At 36.4% G+C, this 22,488-nt stretch overlaps 1 long non-coding RNA gene across 1 annotated transcript in view; it reads left to right on the top strand.

Moving 5' to 3' along the window:
* The window catches only part of LOC115436105 (uncharacterized), a 50,944-nt gene that overhangs the window by 21,607 nt on the left and 6,849 nt on the right, over positions 1-22,488 (top strand). The window contains exon 2 of the long non-coding RNA XR_003937776.1: positions 4,549-4,563. This is a non-coding gene — a long non-coding RNA (uncharacterized LOC115436105). The remainder of the gene's footprint in view (positions 1-4,548; positions 4,564-22,488) is intronic.

Below are 22,488 nucleotides of genomic sequence, written 5' to 3'. Positions count from 1 at the left end.
AGAACAGTGTCATCATCATCAGAACAGTGTCATCATCATCAGAACAGTGTCATCATCACAACAGTGTCATCATCACAACAGTGTCATCATCATCAGAACAGTGTCATCATCAGAACAGTGTCATCATCATCAGAACAGTGTCATCATCACAACAGTGTCATCATCAGAACAGTGTCATCATCAGAACAGTGTCATCATCATCAGAACAGTGTCATCATCAGAACAGTGTCATCATCATCAGAACAGTGTCATCATCACAACAGTGTCATCATCACAACAGTGTCATCATCATCAGAACAGTGTCATCATCAGAACAGTGTCATCATCATCAGAACAGTGTCATCATCACAACAGTGTCATCATCAGAACAGTGTCATCATCAGAACAGTGTCATCATCATCAGAACAGTGTCATCATCACAACAGTGTCATCATCACAACAGTGTCATCATCATCAGAACAGTGTCATCATCATCAGAACAGTGTCATCATCATCAGAACAGTGTCATCATCACAACAGTGTCATCATCATCAGAACAGTGTCATCATCATCAGAACAGTGTCATCATCACAACAGTGTCATCATCACAACAGTGTCATCATCATCAGAACAGTGTCATCATCATCAGAACAGTGTCATCATCACAACAGTGTCATCATCATCAGAACAGTGTCATCATCATCAGAACAGTGTCATCATCAGAACAGTGTCATCATCATCAGAACAGTGTCATCATCATCACAACAGTGTCATCATCAGAACAGTGTATTCAGCTTTTCCTCGGGCAGAAGAACTTAGTCAAAGTCAGAGCCAGTGTGATTGACAGGAGAAGTGGGCTTTTGGGGGGGGGGGGGGGGGGGGGGGGGTTAGAGGGGGGTCTCCGTGGGCAGATAGAGCCTCCTGCCCCCCTGCCGTCACTCTGCTGCGTGGCTCCGAAACAGTTGGAACGACGGCGTTATCGGGTTTTGTGCGGCTGTATTGTGTTAGAGGTTTGGAAGGAGAACAGGCTTATGCTGCGTTGGTCCAGATAATAGAAGAAGAAAAGGAAGTCAAATGTCAACAAATGGAGTTATCGGAACTTCTGAAGGGTTGGAATTTGCATGATGCCTGTTTACCTCACATACAGGTTCTGACTCCACACTGTAAAAAAAAAAAAAAAAAAAAAAAAAAAAAAACGGTATTATTCCGGCAGCAGGGGTGCCAAAAAAATACTGTAAAATAACCATCTCATAAAACTACGGTAATTTTCCATAATTAAAATACAGTTTTTTGCCCCAACTTTACATGAGATTTTGCTTTTTTTTTTACTTTTTAATGTTTAATAAAGAATATTTACATGTATTAAAACAGTCAAATTACCTATAAATATATATATAAATAATTTTCAATGATATTAAGTTGTCCAATCCACTGATAAAAACTGTATTTGGACAGTTTATCAGTGCTTATACATGTTATACATTCACAAAAATACATTTATTCAACATTTTTGTTGTGAAACCTCCCGTAATTACACAAAATAATAATAATAATAATAAATAAATAAATATATATATTTATATATATATATATATACACACACACACACATACACACACACATATATATATGTGTATATATGTATATATATATATATATATACACACACACACACACAAAGATTAACTACAATGCAAAAAATATATAATAATAAGATAAACTACAGTGCAAAAAAATAACAACTAATAAAAAGATAGACTACAGCAAAAAAATTATATAAAAAGATCAACTACACTGCAAAATAATAATAATAAAAAACAAATAAACTACAGCCCCCCCCCAAACGATAAACTGCAGTGCAAAAAACATTTAAAAAAATAAACTGCACCACAAAAAAAAATAAAAAAATTAAAAAAGAAACTACAGTGGAAAAAAAATAAACTACAGCGCAAAAAAAATAAAAATTAAAAAAGATAAACTACAATGCAAAAAAATTTAAAAAAAGATAAACTACAGTGCATAAAAATAATGATAATAAAAGGATAAACTACAGTTCAAAAAAAAATTAAAATATTTTTTAAAATTATAAAAAGATAAACTACAGTGCATAAAAATAATGATGATAATAAAAGGATAAACTACAGTTCAAAAAAAAAATTAAAATATTTTTTAAAATTATAAAAAGATAAACTACAGTGCCAAAAAAAATTTAAATACTAAAAAGATAAACTACAGCGCAAAAGAAATAATAATAATAATAAATAAAAGATAAACAGTGAAAATTGTGTTAAATTACATATTGTTTTTACAGTGCAACGCCAAACGCTAAAATCATCGGCTTGATCAGATGCAGACGGTGTTTGAAAAGCACCGTTTCCTCCACACCAGTCGCCCTGATACAAAGTGTCATCAACGCACGGGAAGGAAAATGAGATAGTGGAGGATAAACGGCAGCAGGAACAGGAAGTGTCACATGTATTAAAGGAAGCCGTGGTCTTCCATCCATGTCGCACACAGATTCCGTTTATCCGACAGGCAGGACGAAAATAAATAAATACAAATGTATTTAGTGCATCCACACTCCTCCTGACACGCTTCTGCCTCAGATCACGCATCGCAGCGCCACATCACGGCTACGCGACGGGACAAACGTAGACCGAAGGGGAAAACACAAAAACACACAAGGACGAAGCACAAATGGGTCTGAAACAGGCTTTAGATCCACATGTGAGGGCAACACTGGGATAACTGAAGGAAAACTGATTTTTGAGCATGTTTCACAAGTAGAACAACAAAGTTTAACGGTAGATTTTTCTCCTTCAGTCGGATGTGATGAAAGTAGATGATTTGATGTGGTAGAAAATTATTATTTACAGTCAGAGCATGAAAAATATTTTAGAAATTTAGAGGAAGAACATTTAAAATCAGAGTCATGGACAAAAAAAAAAAACTATATTCATTAGTCCTTTTAGTTTTGGATCCCAGACCCCTGTTAGAAAACAAACACCTGGATTCAACGTGTCCACATACTTTTGTCCACATCCATCTAAATGTCACACGTCTCTGTACCATATCATGTCATCCACAAAAAAACAAAAACAAAAGAAGTGTCGTCGTTTTATTTTCTGACCTTCGACCCCACACTGAATAAATGTATTTTCCCTATACGTCGATGATATTGGATTCTCTGTAAAATATAAATTTTTTCGCAGCCACATTAAAAAAACAGTAAATGAGATGAATATTCTGTGCATCTTTTATTGCCTCTGCAGCCTCATTTTCATGTGGTGCTGAAATTAATGGAAACTTGAAGAGGAAATCAGTCTGAAGTGATGGGAGGAGTCCAGAAATTCTTCATCGTCAATAGGTTTAAAAGTATGAAAAATCTATCAGTGTGATATAGGCAGCTCTAGCTTCAGCCTGTGAAATGAAAGCACACATGAATCAGATATATCAGCCTTTGTCAGCTGGGCCCTGGGTCTGGACTGCAGGAGTCAGAGCTAACAGTCTGAGCAGACACTGACAAATGGATTCTGGGGAGTTTTCTGGTGTTCCAGGCCAGTTACCGTCACAGACAGAGACGGAAAAACCAGCGCAAAAACAACTGTCGCACAGCTGGTTTAGAGGCGGAACGTAGATGGAGTCAAGTGGAGGTGAAGAAGACGGAGACGAGGGCAAAAGACGGACGGACACGGAGAAAAAAAAAAGACAAACTGAAAAAACAAGTACGGAGTTGGATCAGTGACAGCAGATGGACACACTGGGTTTATATACAGTAAATAATAAAGGAAATGAACAAAAATGAATACGAAATTTACTAAATAGTAAATGATATAGAATTTTTTTTTTTTTTTAAATATCAAAAAAATTACTAAAATGAATAAAAAAGGAATCAACCAAAAAATGAACAAAGAACCCCAAAGTGATCAAAAAAATGAACAAAAATGAATAAGAAAACTATAAAATAATAAACGATGTGAAAAAAATGATTTAAAAAAATGTACTAAAATGAATTAAAAATAATAAAATAAGCAAAAATGAGAAAAAACAACCAAAATGATTTTTAAAAATGAATAAAAATAATAATTCACCAAAAAAATAACCCACAAACTGAACAAAGTAGTAGAAAAAATAACAAAATAAGCAACAAAATGAACAAAAATTAGTAAGAAATTTACTAAATAATAAATGATATAGAAAAAAAAAAAAAAAATATATATATATATATATCAAAAAACTTATTAAAATGAATTAAAATGAATAAAATAAACAAAAAATGAGCAAAAACAGCCAAAATGATTTTTTTTAAAAAAAGTATAATTAACTAAAAACAATAACCCACAAACTGAACGTTGTAGAAAAAAATAACAAAACAAGCAACAAAATTAACCACTTATTTATTGATTTATTTTATTCATTTATTTATTTTCTCTTTTTCTTCCTTTCAGTGAGCATTATTGATACCCTGTTTTTCTTTTGAAAATAAGAGAAAAGTATTACTATTGATATCTGGAACAAACTACCAGAAAATATCAGGTCTGCTGAGAGTCTGAGTTCTGTTCAGTCCAGGTTCCAGACTCACCTGTTCACTGCTGCTGCTGACTAAAAGGCTTCGGACTTTTTAAACTGAATATTCTCTTTCCAAACTCTGCACTGCAACTCTTACTTTAATATGTGTGCGTTTTTATATTTTTGGGTTTTATGGGTTGTTTTCGTACCTGCTGTTTTTGATCACCTTCTACATGTTTCTTTTATAATGTCTTAAATGTGTTTCTTTTCCCTGTCGTTGTATTTCAGTGTCCTGTGTGAAGCACCTTGAATTACCTTGTTGCTGAAATGTGCGACACAAATAAACTTGCCTTGATGTCCTGTATATGAGACTGACGTGAATAAAAAATTTCATAAATAAATAAATTCACCTAGGAGACATTATGGATAACACTGAGAAAAACACACACACACACACACACACACACACATATATATATATATATATATATATATATATATATGAAACAATAAATTCATACATGTGTTTATATAAAAAAAATTGCACTTATTTTTCTGGAGAAATTTATTTTTTATTCAGGTTTTTTACATCTTTTTTTGTTTTTTTTTCATAGTTTAATGTTATTTTTTCCATTAAAACATGGTTGTCCTTATTTGTATGTTCTGATGTTCTTATTTTAAAGGATCTGAATGTGGAAGCTGAACTAAAATCATCCCTGTCGCATGAGAACTAGAATCTGATATTTCATTATATTCTCTTTCATTATGCATGTGAGCTGAATCAAATAATAGAATCTACACTGCGGCTCTGGATCTGAATATCAATGTAATTACCTGGAATAGTGACATTTCGCCTGCACAAAAGTATCGCAGACTCAGATATTCCACAGATGGGTTCACAATTGAACAAGATCTGTGACTTTTGGGCTTTAAAGCAACAAACAGAAGGCTTTTATGAACTGGCAGCTCCACAGAACTGTCCTGTAACTGTGAACATGTTTAGGGTGGAAGTAGGAATATGACATTTAACGCCCCTTAATTAAATAAAACATAACCTGTTTTAACTCAGATTGACTTGTGTGGTAGCTCCCATTTTCCTTTGGTTCTCTATTTAACCATTTATTCTAATACAGGCTCCCAAACTCCTTTTAGTTCAGTTCCACATTCAGCCTGATTTGATCTGCAGTAAAATAATAACAGAAAAACCTAGAAATAATGACAACTGCACATGTTTGTATCTGTTTTAGTGCAAAAAAAACATTAAATGATGAATATACTTACTTTTATAAACTATCCAAACAAAAAAGATATGAATAACCTGGAAAAAAAAAGAAATTTCTTAAGAAAAATCAGTGCAATTTTAACAATATTATGGATAAACTTATCATTTCTACATGTGCATTATAGATCTACAAAGAGAGAGAGAGAGAGAGAGAGAGAGAGAGAGAGTGAGAGAGAGAGAGTAAGAGAGCAAAAGTGAGAGAGAGACAGAGAGAGAGAGAGAGCAAAAGAGTGAGAGAGAGAAAACAAAAGAGAGAGAAAAGGAAAGAGAGAGAGCAAAAGATAGTGAGAGAGACAGAGCAAAAGAGAGAGAGAGAGAGAGAGAGAGGGAGAGAGAAAGAGAGAGAGAGCAGAGAGAGTGAGAGAGAAAGTGAGAGAGAGAGAGAGAGAGAGAACAAAAGAGAGAGAAAAGGAGAGAGAGAGAGCAAAAGATAGTGAGAGAGAGAGCAAAAGAGAGAGAGAGAAAGAGAGAGAGCAAGAGAGTGAGAGAGAACAAAAGAGAGAAAAGGAAAGAGAGAGAGAGCAAAAGATAGTGAGAGAGAGAGAAAGAGAGAGAGAGAGAAAGAGAGAGAGGGAGAGAGCAAGAGAGAGAGAGAGCAAGAGAGAGCAAGCAAGAGAGAGTGAAAGAGCGAGAGAGAGAGAAAGTGAGAGTGAGAGAGAGAGAGAGAGGGAGCAAGCGAGAGATAGGGGCTGCTGCAAAGTTCACAATAATTGTTTCCTAATTTGAATATAAATTGTCGGGTTGGAACAGAGTAGACTACTGTTACTTTCTTTGCAGTATTTGTATTCAGTATTTGTATTCAGTACTGCAGTATTCTTTGAGTATTTGGTATTGTTGCCCCCCCCAAAGGGGAGGCAAGGGTACTGTTTTTGGTTTGGTTTGTTTGTTTGTTTGTTTGTTTACACTTTATCAGTAAAACTATTGGCTGAATTCAAACCAGAGTGGGTTTATATACTGACAGTGATGTAAAACAGATTACATTTAGGGAAAAGTAGGTCAAAGTTTACATTTCTGATGAGTTTTTCAAATCTTTATATATTTTTTTTCCTGTTGACTTCTAATGGGTGAAATGTGTCTGTGATGACATCAGCACACACGTACACATGATGACATCAGCACACACGTACACATGATGACATCAGCACATACGTACACATGATGACATCAGCACACACGTACACATGATGACATCAGCACACACGTACACATGATGACATCAGCACACACGTACACATGATGACATCAGCACACACGTACACATGATGACATCAGCACATACGTACACATGATGACATCAGCACACACGTACACATGATGACATCAGCACACACGTACACATGACGACATCAGCACACACGTACACATGATGACATCAGCACACACGTACACATGATGACATCAGCACACACGTACACATGATGACATCAGCACACACGTACACATGATGACATCAGCACATACGTACACATGATGACATCAGCACACACGTACACATGATGACATCAGCACACACGTACACATGATGACATCAGCACACACGTACACATGATGACATCAGCACACACGTACACATGATGACATCAGCACATACGTACACATGATGACATCAGCACACACGTACACATGATGACATCAGCACATACGTACACATGATGACATCAGCACACACGTACACATGATGACATCAGCACACACGTACACATGATGACATCAGCTGGGTCGATGCCAAAATAAGCTCCAGTAGGTGTGAGGGGCGGGGCTTGTTGTGCCTGGAACCACTAGTTATTTATGGCTCAAGTTGATGAAATACAAAAAAAAAAGGAAAGAAAAAAATGGAAAAAACAAACTGATAAAAAGGTTTGATGTGACTACTGCAGAGTACACATGAGGTGGTTCTGCTGTTTGGACCCTCCCGGATGGGGGGAGCTGAAGACGACTAACTACACAACCCTTCACATTTCTGAGCTAATGAACCAGCAGCACAACACAAACAGAGACAGAGGAGAAACACAGGAATCCTGGTGTTTACCTCCACCTTTACACTAGTGGAGGTGTGTGTGTGTGTTGTCGTTTATTTGTGCGTCTCTAACTAAATAAACTCCTCAGAGTCCACACACACTCACTCCAGACATCTGGAACACTTTCACACACACTCTGTGAAATCTAGATGACGGCTTTAATTTACTGTGTGGACCCAGTGGTGGTGGGGGCTGGGTGGGGGTGGGGCTGTATCAATTCCACACACTAATGTGACTCACTTATCCAACAGGACTTCCATGCAGACTGCCCCCCCACCTCCTCCTCTCAGACATTTGTGTTGCTGTTGTGGCCCTCCACCAGGGGGCCGGGGGGCCGAGGGGGGGGGCAGCCTTCCTGAAGGTGAAGCAGTTAAGTGGATGGTGCACTTCCACACAGCGGTGGAGGCAAATGAACGACCACAGGAGTGGATTTACCATCAGACATGTGAGCTAAACTATACACATAAGTACTGACTGATGACAGAAACACTAGTGTGTAATGAGGGTCTGTCCATGAAGTCACAAATGTGCTGATGAGTTTATTTACTATAGTCGATGTCAGTAGAAGTCATTCCATAAACATGAACATAAATATGTGTTGGTTTGAATCTAGAACGCTCCAATATCTACGACTACATTCTAACATGATGGGTTTCCTGGTGTGTCCACACATACACACACACACGTTTGGGTTAAACTCTTCTTCACTTGTAACTTGTTGTGTGTGTCTGTGTGGTGTGTTGTGTGTGTGTGTGTGTGTGTGTGTGTGTGTGTGTGTGTATGTCAGGGTAGAGACTGCGATCTGGTAGGATTGCAGTCTCTACCAGTAGAACCTCCTATCAGAGTCTCTACTGGTAGAAAACTCCGATCCTGCCAGTAGAAGGGTTAGGGTTCGGATCGGAGTTTCTACCAGTAGAGACTACGATCGGAGTCTCTACTGGTAGAATCGCCGATCCTACCAGATCGCAGTCTCTACCCTGACATACATATATATATATATATATACACACACACACATACATGCTGTTCAGGTGGACTCAGACTCAGGTGTTGCTGTGACTTTGCTGGTGTGAAGCTGACTGTGTTGCCGTGTCATTTCCCTCACTTTTTTTTTTTTTTATTTTCATAAGGTCACTGAAGGTCACCATCAGATTTCTAGCCCCCCCCCCCCCCCACACACACACACACACACACTCACACACTCATGTGACCCTCCTCAACCCCATTCTCTCTGCATCAGTGGCCTCGCCGCCATAAACAGATGGATATCAGTGTTCTGATCAGCCCAGTCAAGGCCGGGACGGACCCTCAGCTATCTCCCCGATGGAAGGGGGTGGGTGTGGGGGGGGGGCAGAGGATGGGCTCAAGGCTGATGTGAATTTCACAGCCCATTGCCCTCAGGATTATCCAGACCTGGACAGGCAGGTGTGTGTGTGTGTGTGTGTGTGTGTGTGTGTGTGTGTGTGTGTGTGTGTGTGGGGTGCTGCTGCGTACTGCAGTCCAACAGGACTCAGATCTGTGCCTTTCACAGTTTTCTTTCCACACGTTGAGCGGTGATGAACTTCAACTGAGGACTCATTAAAACCTTTAAGTGGTTTTTATATTGATGTTAAAGCAGAAAAAAAACAATGCAATACACCTCTGTAGATAAGGGTCTCAGTAAGAGTGAAGTCAAGGTTTATATATCAAAACAGAGAAAACTGGAGAAAAAGTGATATACTCAGTGCCAAAGAAAACCCAACACTTGAATGTGTTTTATTGTTCCTGAGCTGCATCAGTATGTTTCAGTTTCACTGTAGAAGATAATCCCAGACAGTTTCTTAACAACCTGAGACGGGTTGAGCTGTTGTCACGCTTGAATGAACTTGTCTGCGTTCATAAGACTTGTTTTTCATCGCTCAGCAATGAACGGCTCCAACTTAAGGAACTGTGGTCAGTTCAGGAGTGCTCATGTTCTGTATATAAAGGGCAAACTGAAAAGCCCCCCAAAATCATTTGCAATAACTCAGCGATGCCCAGACTGACACCTGACACAGATGCCATGCTATGGGGTCCTGGAGGGCCGGAATCTGTGCTCGGCAGGTGGCGCGCCGTTTTTGGATGCAATGTGTCCAACCATAGTCAGGATGCAATAGAGGCATGAAGGAAACTGGCCCAACTGCAGACAGACCTGGACCTGACCAGCACCTGTGACCACGCCACAGCAGGAACGCTACACTGAGCTGCAGCACCTCCAGGACCGCTGTGGGACTGTTGGTTTTGGGGGTCCTGGAGTTTCTTTCTTCTATCCTTATTTTTTGTCAACAAATTTGGATGTGATTTTTTTATTTTTACTGTATAGAAATGGCCTATGATTAATTCCAAAGAGTTTATGGAATAAAAATCCTCATTGATTTAAAAATATATAAGAATCTTCAAGTGTTGTGTTTTCATGGCACTGAGTATACTTCCAGCAAAAAATATCATTAACTGAACATAACCCAGTGTGTCCATCCACTGTCACTGATCCTTTTACTGGTGAACTGACATTTTTTAATTCATTTTGTTTCATTTTATCCTTATTTTCTATTATGTTATTGTCATTTTGAACATTTTCTTACTCACTTTGTTCATTTTGTGTTTTCACAACTTGGTGGTAATTCTGAGTATAATTACTTTCTTTAAAAAAAAAGCATTAATTTTACATAATTCTTATCCCTCAAAGACCTGAGTTGCCATAGTTACCGTGGGAAACACGTCATCTTCTACAACACTGATTCCCCAGTAAAATCTATCTCCTCTCTCACTCCCTCCCAGGTGAAATAAACCAGATGACTGACATTGTGGGTTAAAGCCAATAAGAACAAAGGAGGAAAAATTCAAACTGAACTGTATCAGGGATCGGTGTTCTAACAGGAAAACTTCGACTGTATTTTAGAGACAAATGGAGTAAAGAACTCAATAATGACACGTTATGAAATGTGTGAAACTCAAGTGTCCACATCTAATTCCAGAAATTGGAAAAACATAATGAGATCCAAACCCCTTCACTACCATTCCCTCAGCCCTGTGGAGGTCGTGTGGTGAGCAGGATGGGGTCACGCACATGTTTTGTTGGCAGCGTACAAAATTATCCCAGTATTGGAATAATATCAGCGAAGAATTTGGAAAAATATTGGAATATGACCTACCGAGGACATGTTCTGTGTTCTATTTGGGTCATTTAACAGGAAAAGAAAGACCAAGTAAGGATAAATATTGGATTCAAATCATCTTGGTAGCGTCTAAAAAAGCCATCACATGAAAATGGTGTAAAGAGCCCCCCCCAAAATAACTAGAGAGATATAGTGGAAGAAATTCACAACATGGAGAGACTTACTAATATCATAAGAGTACAGCCAGTAACATGAAGATCAATGGAAAAAAATGGACAATATACAGGACGACGACTGACACTGTGTTCGAAATATTTGTGTTGGAAAACCTCAAAAATGACACAATAAAATATAAGTGAAAAAAAAAAAAAAAAAAAGAATTTACTCTTCAATTTTTGACTAATTTTTTGAAATATTAAAAATGTGCCTTTCCTTCTAATGGTCCATATTTAGATGGTTTATGACATTACAGATATCAATATTCTATTGATCACTGAGGGAAGTCAGATATGGACTTTTAAAATTGAGGAAAATTAACAGAACAGCAAAAATGACAAAATGAAGCAAATGCTGACGAAAATGAACAAGGATAAACACTAAAAGTGACAGAAATGGCGTGTAAAGCTGAAAGAAAAATAACCAAAATAACACTAAAACACAAAACGAAGCAAGGCTGAAGAAAATTAACAAATAGACATCAAAAAGGACAACAATGAAAAAATTAGAAAGAAATTGCAGAAAATTAACAAGATAAACACCAACAACAACAAAAATTAAGCAAATGCTGAAGAAAATTACCAAAATAAACACTATAAAACAATAAAATGAAGCAATGCTGAAGAAAATGAACAAAACACCAACAAAGGACAAAAATGAAGAAAATTATGAAAGAAATCGAAGACAATGAACGAAATAAACCATTCTATGGTCCATATTCTGCTGGTTTTCCGGACATGTCACGTTGGTTCCAGATATCAGTTTAAGTTCCTATTGGTCACTGATAGAAGTCATACATGGACTGTGATTGGATGAGTTGAGTTCTCCTCCAGTGGAAGTCCCGCCCATTGTATTCTAGTTAGATTGATCTCCATCATACAGACTATTGGAACAGTTCTGACATGACATTTTGACAGACAGCTGGGGGGGGGGGGGGATGAGGGTTTCAGGGGAGGGTGGAGGTTATCAGCAGAGCTTCAGGAGGAGGGGGAGGAAGGGGAGGAGGGGGGAGGAGGGGGGGGCTGTATCAACTCCTCCACATCACAGAGCAGAGTCTGTTTTTCAGACACAGATCTGCGGCCGACAGTCATCCCTTAGCGGCGTCGGCGTTCCGTACACGCATCACAGAACACATCCGCTTATACCTTCGTCTGAAATTCACTTTGGCTCCCAGTAGATTAAACTCACACTTCAGTTCATCTCACAACACACGCTTAGCAGGGAACGGAAATGATGGGGCTTTGACTCCCTCCGCATGCAAAGTACCCACCAATGGATGGGCTTGTTTTGTTGTTGTTGTTTTTTTTTCCAACATTAATACTGTTTACCACACTTGAGGTAAATGCTGAAGAAAATTAAAAAAAATAAACACTAAAAATGGCAAAAAAGAAGCAAAAGCTCAAGAAAATGAACAAAATAAACACTACAAATGACAAAAATTAAGAAAATGATGAAAAAAATTAACTAAATAAACACTAAAAATGACAAAAAAGAAGCAAAAGCTGAAGAAAATTAACAAAATAAACACTGAAAACAGCAAAACTGAAGCAAATGCTGAAGAAAATTACCTAAATATACACCAAAAAGGACAAAAATGAGGCAAACAATGAAGGAAATTGAACAAAAGTCAAGCAAATGATAAAGAAAACTAACTAAATAAACACTAAAAAGGACAAAATGAAGCAAAGGCTGAAGAAAATTAACAAGATAAAAACTGAAAAAAAGCAGAACTGAAGCAAATGCTGAAGAAAATTTAAAAAAAAAACACAACACCTAAAAGGACAAAAATGAAGGAAATAATGAGGGAAACTGAACAAATCAAGCAAATGGTGAATAAAATTAACAAAAAAACACTAAAATGACAAAAATGAAGTAAAATGCTGAAAAAAATTACAAAATAACACTAAAAGGACCAAAAAAGAAGCAAATGCTGAAGAAAATTAACAAAATAAAACACTAAAAATGAAGGTAAATGACCTAACATTAAATAACATTAATACTGTTTACCAGACTTTCCATGAATCAACTTATGCTAAATTGAATATTCTCAAGCGGGATAAAAGATGGATAAATCTCAGAGCGGCTGCTGCTGTTTTTCTTTTTCTGTGCTCAGAGCTGGAATTGGACTTAATGTGAGGATTAAATGCACTGGAGTTTTTCCAGCCGCTGATAATATGAGCAGTGTTTACCGTCGTGTACGGAGTCGGGGTGAAGCAGACGCAGTCATACGTGTTCCAGCAGACGCGTATATAAACACTGAACAGGCCTGTCTGTGCTCAGCAGAGGTGGGAAGTAAACAAGTTACATTTACTCTGTTACATTTACTGAAGTAACTTTTTACATAAATTGTACTTTTAAGAGTACTTTTAATACGACATACTTTTTACTTTCACTCGAGTATATTTAGAAGAAGAAACGGTACTTCTACTCGGTTACAATGGCGTACATTCCGCTCGTTACTTTTACTATTGGTCATTTGTTAAAGCACAAAACCTTTAGTCAAAACTCCCGACTGTGTTTCACCACTCAAATGTAGCTAGTGGTTATGTTTGACATAGCACTAACTAGGCAGAAAAGTAATCCAATTATAGAGGTATGTAACCTTTTATATGGTAAACAATAATAATAATAATAATAATAATAATAATAATAATAATAATACATCTGTTTTATATAGCGCTTTTCTAAGTACTCAAAGACGCTTCACAATAAACAGCCAAGGGACGAACACACATCAGGTGGGTATGGAGTTAATACTAAATGGCAATCAAAGAGCAATACAGAGACAAATACGGAAAAAGAAAACACACGACAGAGCGTTACTAGCAAAAGCTAGCTGAACTGAATGAAGCAAAGTTAGTTAGTAATTCTACTGTAGATGATTAAGATAAGGTGTGTGGTTACTGCAGCTGAACTGGTTTATATATGTTTTATATATGTGTCTATCTGATGTATAGACTATATTTACAGGTTACTTTTGTCTTATTTTACAGGGCTGGCCCAGTTGAGATCACACTGGGCTGAATGTATGTGAATGCCCTGCACTACATTATATTCATCCACATTCATCCACTTTAACGCAGTTAAATGATGACAGTATTTATGTTCTGAAATAGTGTTTGCATCGACAGGAAGAGCCACAGCATAAAGGTTAAACTGTACAACATGGTGTTTTATGTTCAGTTACTGAGTAAAGTGAAATAAATACATACAAGATGCAACAAATGAACAAAAACAGCCCAAAGTAAAATAAAATGAACCAAAATTAACATTAAATCAACAATGCTACATAAGAAAACATTGACAAATAAGCCACAAACTGACATAAATGCGGGAGAAACAAAAAATGACAGGAAAGAAAATGAACAAAAACGAGGTAAAATAAATAAAATCGACAAATGAACAAAAGCCAATAAGAAAATGTACAAAATAGTAAATAACATGGAGAAAATGAGCAATAAAATGACTGCGTTTATGTTCAGTTAATGACAGATTTAACCAAATTATCACTTTTTCTTCACTTTTGTTGTTTTGATAAAATACACTTTAAATTCCTCTGAGCTTTAATGAACAGCTACATATCAGTGAATTAAATATAGGAAAATATGTGATTTAAACAAAAAAAAAAAAAAAAAAGGAAAATACAGAGGATATATTTGTAATAAATGGTGATAAAAGACTTGGGAAAGATGAAAAATTAATGTGGAAGTTGTGACTAAAATAGTTGTGGATCTTTAAAGGTTAAAAGATAAAACAATTTTATGAAATCCAAATAATAAGTAAATTAAATATAGGAAAATACCTCATTTCTACAGAATAAAAAAAAATCCCTTTTCTTGTAGTTTTCTCTGTTTTGACATAAAAACATTTGATTTACTCTGAGTTTTTATGAATATCTAAGTTAAATAGAGGAAAAATAGATGATTTACAGTGAAAATACAGAGGATAAATAACCAAATTGTGGGGAAACACTTGTGAAAGGCGTATCTATTATTATCAGTAATTAAATAAATGAAACTACATGATTTAGAGTGAAAAATGGTAAATACTGAGGATAATATCAGATGATTTCTACTAAAAAAAAAGCCACTTTTCTTCCAGTTTTTCTCTGTTTTGACATAAAACATTTGGATTTACGCTGAATTTTCATGAATATCTCAATTAAATAGAAGAAAATACATGAATTACAGTGGAAAACACTGAGGATAATATTAATAATATCATAACAGTGATAAAAGACTTAAGAAAGGTGAAAATAACTGATGTGGAACTTGTTCCAAACGTAGACGTGGTCTTTAAAGGTTAAAACAATCAAAATGAGCTGCAATGAAGAGGAAAAAAACAGTCAAAACAAACCAAAGAAGTTGATGTTAAAGGGGTTCCAGCCAAAGCGACCCCCCCCCCCCTCCTCCAGGGGGTCTTACTGCCCCCCCCCCCCCCCCCCAGGTCCACAGTAGAATACCTTTACGTTCGGAGCGCTTCTTCCTTCCTCTTAAACCTCCGTCGGACCAGACAGCAGAAGGCAGCGAAGCTCTGACTGCGTCCCAGCGCAGAGCCATGGCTCCCACTGACCTGACCCCCCCTCAAACTACCCTGGATAGATCTGACCCCCCCTCAAACTACCCTGGATGGACTCACACCGGCTGGATCTGCCCCCCCTCAGACTACCCTGGAGGTTCTGCTGGGTCCACACTGTCAGCCCAACGCCAAGAACGCACAGTGTGGGTCTGCACAAGTTTGGATGGAGGAGGAGGATGGGGGGGGGGGGGAGGGGAGGAGGAGGAGGAGGAGGAGGAGGGGGGGGGGGGGGGGGGCAGCCCAGTCTACCATGACGAAGGCAGAGCTGTTGGTACATTGACTCGCTGTGGTAAATGGCTGTCAAATAAATGGGCTGGGATTGTCCCCCCCCCCCCCCCCCCCCCCCCCCCCCCCCCCCCCCCTCCCCTCCCTGTACGTCAGCGTCTGTTCTAATGTGTGAGGTTTGTCAGGTTCAGGTTCCGTCTGTATATGATGAAGGAGATCAACCTAACGAGAATAAGAGTGGGCGGGACTTTCACTGGAGTAGAACTCAACTCATCCAATCACAGTCCAATATGACTTCTATCAGTGACCAATAGGAACTAGACTGATATCTGGAACCGTTTACATGTGAGAAACCAGCAGAATATGGACCAGAGATGGTTCATTTAGTTCATTTTCTTGAATTTTCTTTATCATTTGCTGGATTTTTGTCCTTTTTAGTCTTCATTTTGTTAATTTCTTTTATTATTGCTTCATTTGTATCCTTTTTAGCTTTTATTTTGTTAATTTTCTTCATTTGCTTATTTTTTGTCATTTTCGGTGTTTATTTTGTTAATTGTCTTCAATTTCTTTCATCATTTGAGTCATTTTTGTTATTTTTAGTGTTAATTTTGTTAATTTTCTTCATTTTTGTCATTTTCGGTGTTTATTTTGTTAATTTCTTTCATTATTTGCTTCATTTTTGTCCTTTTTGGTGTTTATGTAGTTAATTTTCTTCTGCATTTGCAGATAGTGCGTAGATAATGTAATTTTGGTTTTTTTGACTCAAACAGATAAAAGTTTGTATTGTCATTATTTATGTGTTATTCTGTTATTATTTTATTCGTTCTGACAGGTTTGCTTCAGACTTTTGGGGGGAAATGGAAACCCAAATAAAAGGACTAATAGAACAGTTAAAAAGTCAACACTGCCCCCTGGTGGTCCTCAGACAGATCACAACAACTGATAAATTCAACACAAACCACAGGATAAATGAATCTTCAGTAGAGACCCATTAATGTTTTCACTGCAGCTTTAGAAACCATGGAAATAAAAAAAAAAAACACTTTTATGGACGTTCGCAAATGAAGTTTTCCTCTATAACTTTTTAATCACCATTTATTCTAATATTATATCCTCCGTATTTTGAGTTTCTTCAGTGAAAATCAGGTATTTTTATTCTATTTAATTTCCTGATTGTGTAGATGTTCATAAAGAGTCAGATTAAAGTTGAGAATTATTATATTAAAAACAGCGAAAATGAAGAAAGAATGACTTTTTCAGACCAATGGGTTTAAACATTTTATTCATTTTATTGTTTCTTTTTCTCCAGTATTATGGTTTTTATATACATTTTCTTGTTTGCTTTTGCTGATTTTGTAGATGTTATTTATTATTTTATTGTTTTTGTTCATTTTCTTACATTTTTCTCAGTTTGTGGCTTATTTTGTTATGTTAATTATTACACTTGATTTTTTTTAAATGTTTGTCCATTTGATTCTTATTTAAACTGTTTATTTTCTTTATTTTCTTTTTTTTTTACTTTACCTAGCAAATGTAGTTTTTATACATATATATCTATATCTATCTCTCTCTCTCTCTCTCTCTCTCTCTATATATATATAGTATATATATCTATATGTGTATGTTATAAGATTTTTTTTCTTCATTTTGTTTCATTTCTCCACTGTCATTGATCCAACTCCCTGGGTTTTACAAAATAAATCAAAAGTTCAGTTTTTTATTCAATTTATGCTATTTCTCCATATTATTTAGTATTTTACACATTTTCTTATTGCTTTTGTTCATTTTGTAGCTTTTATTTATTATTTTACTTGTTTTGTTCATTTTCTTGTCTTTTCTTACATTTTTCTCATCAATTTACTTCAGTTTGTGGCTTATTTTGTCAACGCTAATTACTTTACCATTGTTGATTTATTTAAATTAACTTTTATTTTATTCTTTACATGGCTTTGTTTTTATTCATTTTTTGCTTGTTTTACTCTTTTTTTTTTTTTTACATTAGTTTCGTAGATTTTTTGCCCTTTTTTTTCAGATTTTGTATTTTTTGTAGTTTTTTTTTCTTCATTTTTGTTCATTTTCTCCACTGTCACTGATCCAACTCCATGGTTTACTGGGAAAATCAATGCTGTATGAATGATGACGGTGTTCCATGGTAACTACGGAGCTTCTGAACGTCCAAATATGGTCATATCTGATGACCATGAAGAGATGAAGAAGTGCATTTTACACCAGTTGTTGACATGGAGACTATGTCTACTCGTAGATACAGGAAAAGGAAAAGCAAACCACCTGATGAGTGGTGTCTGTAGGCGCTGGTCACACGAAAGCCAGATCTGAAAGAAAGGAAAGAAGTGTGTTACGCTTCAAAATACTCAAATCAAATGGTACAAACTGAAATATCCTAAGTTCCACCATTAGCAAAAAAGAAAATGTACAAAATAACAAATAACAGAAGAAAATAAGCAATAAAATGAATAAAAAACTGAAACATCGATTCCCAGAAAACCCATGGAGTTGGATCAATGACAGTGGATAAAATGAACAAAAATGAATAAAAAAAAACTAAAAAAAAAAACTTTAAAACAATAAATAATGTACTAATAATAAACCATAAACTGAACAAAAGTGAAGAAAACTATTTTTAAAAAATAAACAAGTAAATAAAATCAACATAATGAACAAAAGTGAAAAAGAAAATGTGCAAAATAATAAATAACATGAAGAGAATAAGCACTAAAATGAATAAAATCCTGGAGTTGAATCAATGACAGTGGGTAAAATAAACAAAAATGAAAAAAAAAAATTATAATAATTAATATAAAAAAATAAGAAAAAAAAATCACTAAAAGTAAAAAAGATATAAAGCAGCAGCAACAAAAATGAACAAAAAAACAGTCAAAGTCATGAAAACAATGAACAAAAAAATAATACATCAACAATGTAATAAGTAACACTGACAAATAAGTCACAAACTGAACTAAACTGAAGAAACCGAATTTTAAAAAAGGCAAGAAATTAAGAAAAATAAGTAAAATAACATCAACAAAAGCTAAAAAAAAAAAAAAGGCTACAAATTAATAAATAATATAGTAAATAATAAACCACAAACTGAACTACAGTGAAGAAAACTATTTTAAAAGTAAGCGAGTTCAATACATATAAAAAAAAAGAACAAAAGTGAATAAGAAAATGTACAAAAAAATATAACATGGAAAAAAATAGCATAAAATGAATAAAACCACAGAGTTGGATCAATGACAGTGAATAAAATGAACAAAAATAATTAATAAAAACTACAATATAACCGATAATGTGAAAAAAGGCCATAAAACCCTAAAATAGAATAAAAAAGAATAAAATAATCATCAAAATGAACAAAAGCAAAAAAGAAAACATCCAAAATAATAAATATCATGGAAAAAAATAAAAAAAAAAAACAAACAAAAAACAAAAAAACAAAACATGGAGTGGATCAATGATGGAATAAAATGAACAAAACTGAATAATAAAACTACAATATAATAAATAATGTAAAAAAATAAGCAAAAAAAACTAAAAAAAATTTAAAAAAGAATAAGATAAGCAACACTTTGGTGTTTTAATGAACATTTACATGATCAGTGGATTAAATTTAAAAAAAAAAAAAAAAATACAGGATTTTCACTGAGAAAAATGCAAAATACAGAGGATAATAGTAATAAATGGTGATAAAACATTAAGAAATGTTAAAAGCAGAAAGAAAAAAACAGCCGTAAAACTACCACTGGGTCTTTATGGGTTAAATAAACTGATACTGGAACAAAAATGTAAGTGTAAAAAACAAACTGTGTTTTCAGTCCATCCCAGTTATTGTGTAATCCTGGATTTTCATCCAGAGGTGGTGTTTTACTGGAGTTGTGTTCGTATTTCAGGTTTTAAACTCTTCGTCACCAGTGGAACTAAAACCATATCAGTTGCTGCAGTTACCACACACTGACCAGGCAGGGGGAGCCAGTGCATACAAACAAACACTGCACACCTGACCCAGCAGGGGGAGCCAGTGCACTACAAACAACCACTGCACACACTGACCAGCAGGGGGAGCCAGGCACTAACAAACTAAACACCTTGCAAACACTGACCAGCAGGGGGAGCATTGCACTACAAACAAACACTGCACACACTGACCAGCAGGGGGAGCCAGTGCACTACAAACACTGCACACACTGACCAGCAGGGGGAGCCAGGGCACTACAAACTAAACACTGCACACACTGACCAGCAGGGAGAGCCAGTGCACTACAAACAAACACTGCACACACAGACCAGCAGGGGGAGCCAGTGCACTACAAACAAACACTGCACACACTGACAGCAGGGGAGCCAGTGCACTTACAAACTAAACACGCACACACTGACCAGCAGGGGGAGCCCGGACACTACAAACAAACACTGCACACACTGACCCAGCAGGGGGAGCCAGTGCACTACAAACAAACACCTGCACACACTGACCAGCAGGGGGCGCCAGGGCACTACAAACTAAACACTGCACACACTGACAGCGGGGGAGCCAATGCAACTACAAACAAATCACTGCACACCACTGACCAGCAGGGGGAGCCAGTGCACTACAAACAAACACTGCCACACACGACCAGCAGGGGGAGCCAGTGCACTCAACACTGCACACACTGACCAGCAGGGGGAGCAGTGCACCTAAAAACAAACAATGCACACACGACCAGCAGGGGGAGCCAGTGCACTACAAACAACACGGCACACATTGACCAGCAGGGGGAGCCAGTGCACTACAACAAACACTGCACACACAGACCAGCAGGGGGAGCCAGTGCACAAACAAACACTGCACACACAGACCAGCAGGGGGAGCCAGTGCACTACAAACAAACACTGCACACACTGACCAGCAGGGGGAGCCAGTGCACTACAAACTAAACACTGCACACACTGACAGCAGGGGAGCCAGGACACTAAAACTAAACCTGCACACACTGACCAGCAGGGGGAGCCAGGACACTACAAACAAACACTGCACACACTGACCAGAGGGGGAGCCAGTGCACTACAAACAAACACTGCACACACTGACACAGGGGGAGCCAGGGCACTACAAACTAAAACACTGCACACACTGACCAGCAGGGGGAGCCATGCACTACAAACAAACACTGCACACTGACAGCAGGGGGAGCCAGTGCCACTAAACAAACACACTGCACACACTGACCAGCAGGGGGAGCCAGTGCACTACAAACACTGCACACACTGACCACAGGGGGAGCCAGTGCAACTAAAAAACAACACTGCACACACTGACCCAGCAGGGGGAGCCAGTGCACTACAAACAACACTGCACAATTGACACAGCAGGGGGAGCCAGTGCACTATCAAACAAACACTGCACACACTGACCAGCAGGGGGAGCCAGTGCACTACAAACAAACACTGCACCATCATAATGGGATACTGCCTTTTATTTTCTTGCACTCTTCCTTCTCCTCCCACTCTTAATTTTTTTTTTTTTTGCATCTTCACGTTTATTTCATCCGTTACAAAAATGTAACAACGAGAAGGCTCTAACGACGAGTCATCACACAATTCAGCTCAATTTAGGATAAAACCGAGACATTTTATAGGGGAAAAAAAGGCAGAAGTATCCAAAGCAGAACCATTAAATATGAAGATGACCAGTTTATAAATGATACACTGTAAAAAAAAAGGAAAAACAAAAATAATAATAATATTCCGACAGCTGAAAAATACTGTGAAACATAACGGAAAATAACCCATTTCATAAAAATATAGTAATTTTCCATAATTAAAATACAGTTTTTGCCCTAACTTACATGAGATTTTGGCTTCTTTTTTTTTTTTTGACTTTTTAAAGTTTACTAAAGAATATTTACATGTATTAAAACAATCCAATTCCTATAATAATATATATAATAATTTTCAGTTTATCAGTGCTTATACATGTTATACATTCACAAAAATACATTTATTGCAACAGTTTTGTTGTGAAACCTCCTGTAATTACACAAGATATTTGTCAATTAACAAACAAGTCTGATTCAACTGACAGACTAATACTTCTGTTACCGGAATTGTCAGTATTTTATCTCGTTTAAGTTTTTTATTTTTTTTTACAGTATTAAACTTTAAATTAACAGTTTAATCCCATGAATAGAAAGAAATATTTGTGAAATTACGATGCATTTGTAAATAGTATTTTAACTGTATTTTTCTTTGAAAAATAAAAAAAATTCTATTAAAAAATAGGCATTTTATGGTTATTCACAGTTAGTTTTTTTGTATTATTTTCCATTTGACATGTAAAATCAGTCTGTTTTTGTCATTTCATTGATATTTCCTGTATCTGAAAAATACAGGAAAAATCTGCAAACAGTGAAAATTCTGTTAAAATTACAGATTTTTTTTTTTTTTTTAGTGTAGAACATTATAATCTGTGTGTTGTATTTGAAACGTGTTTAGAATGACTGAGAACAGACCATGTAAAAAAAACACTCATCCTGTGATTTTCTAT

Source organism: Sphaeramia orbicularis, chromosome 2 (genome assembly GCF_902148855.1).
Source record: "Sphaeramia orbicularis chromosome 2, fSphaOr1.1, whole genome shotgun sequence".
In the NCBI taxonomy this organism is placed as follows: domain Eukaryota; kingdom Metazoa; phylum Chordata; class Actinopteri; order Kurtiformes; family Apogonidae; genus Sphaeramia; species Sphaeramia orbicularis.
This window is presented reverse-complemented; position numbering and strand designations above follow the sequence as displayed.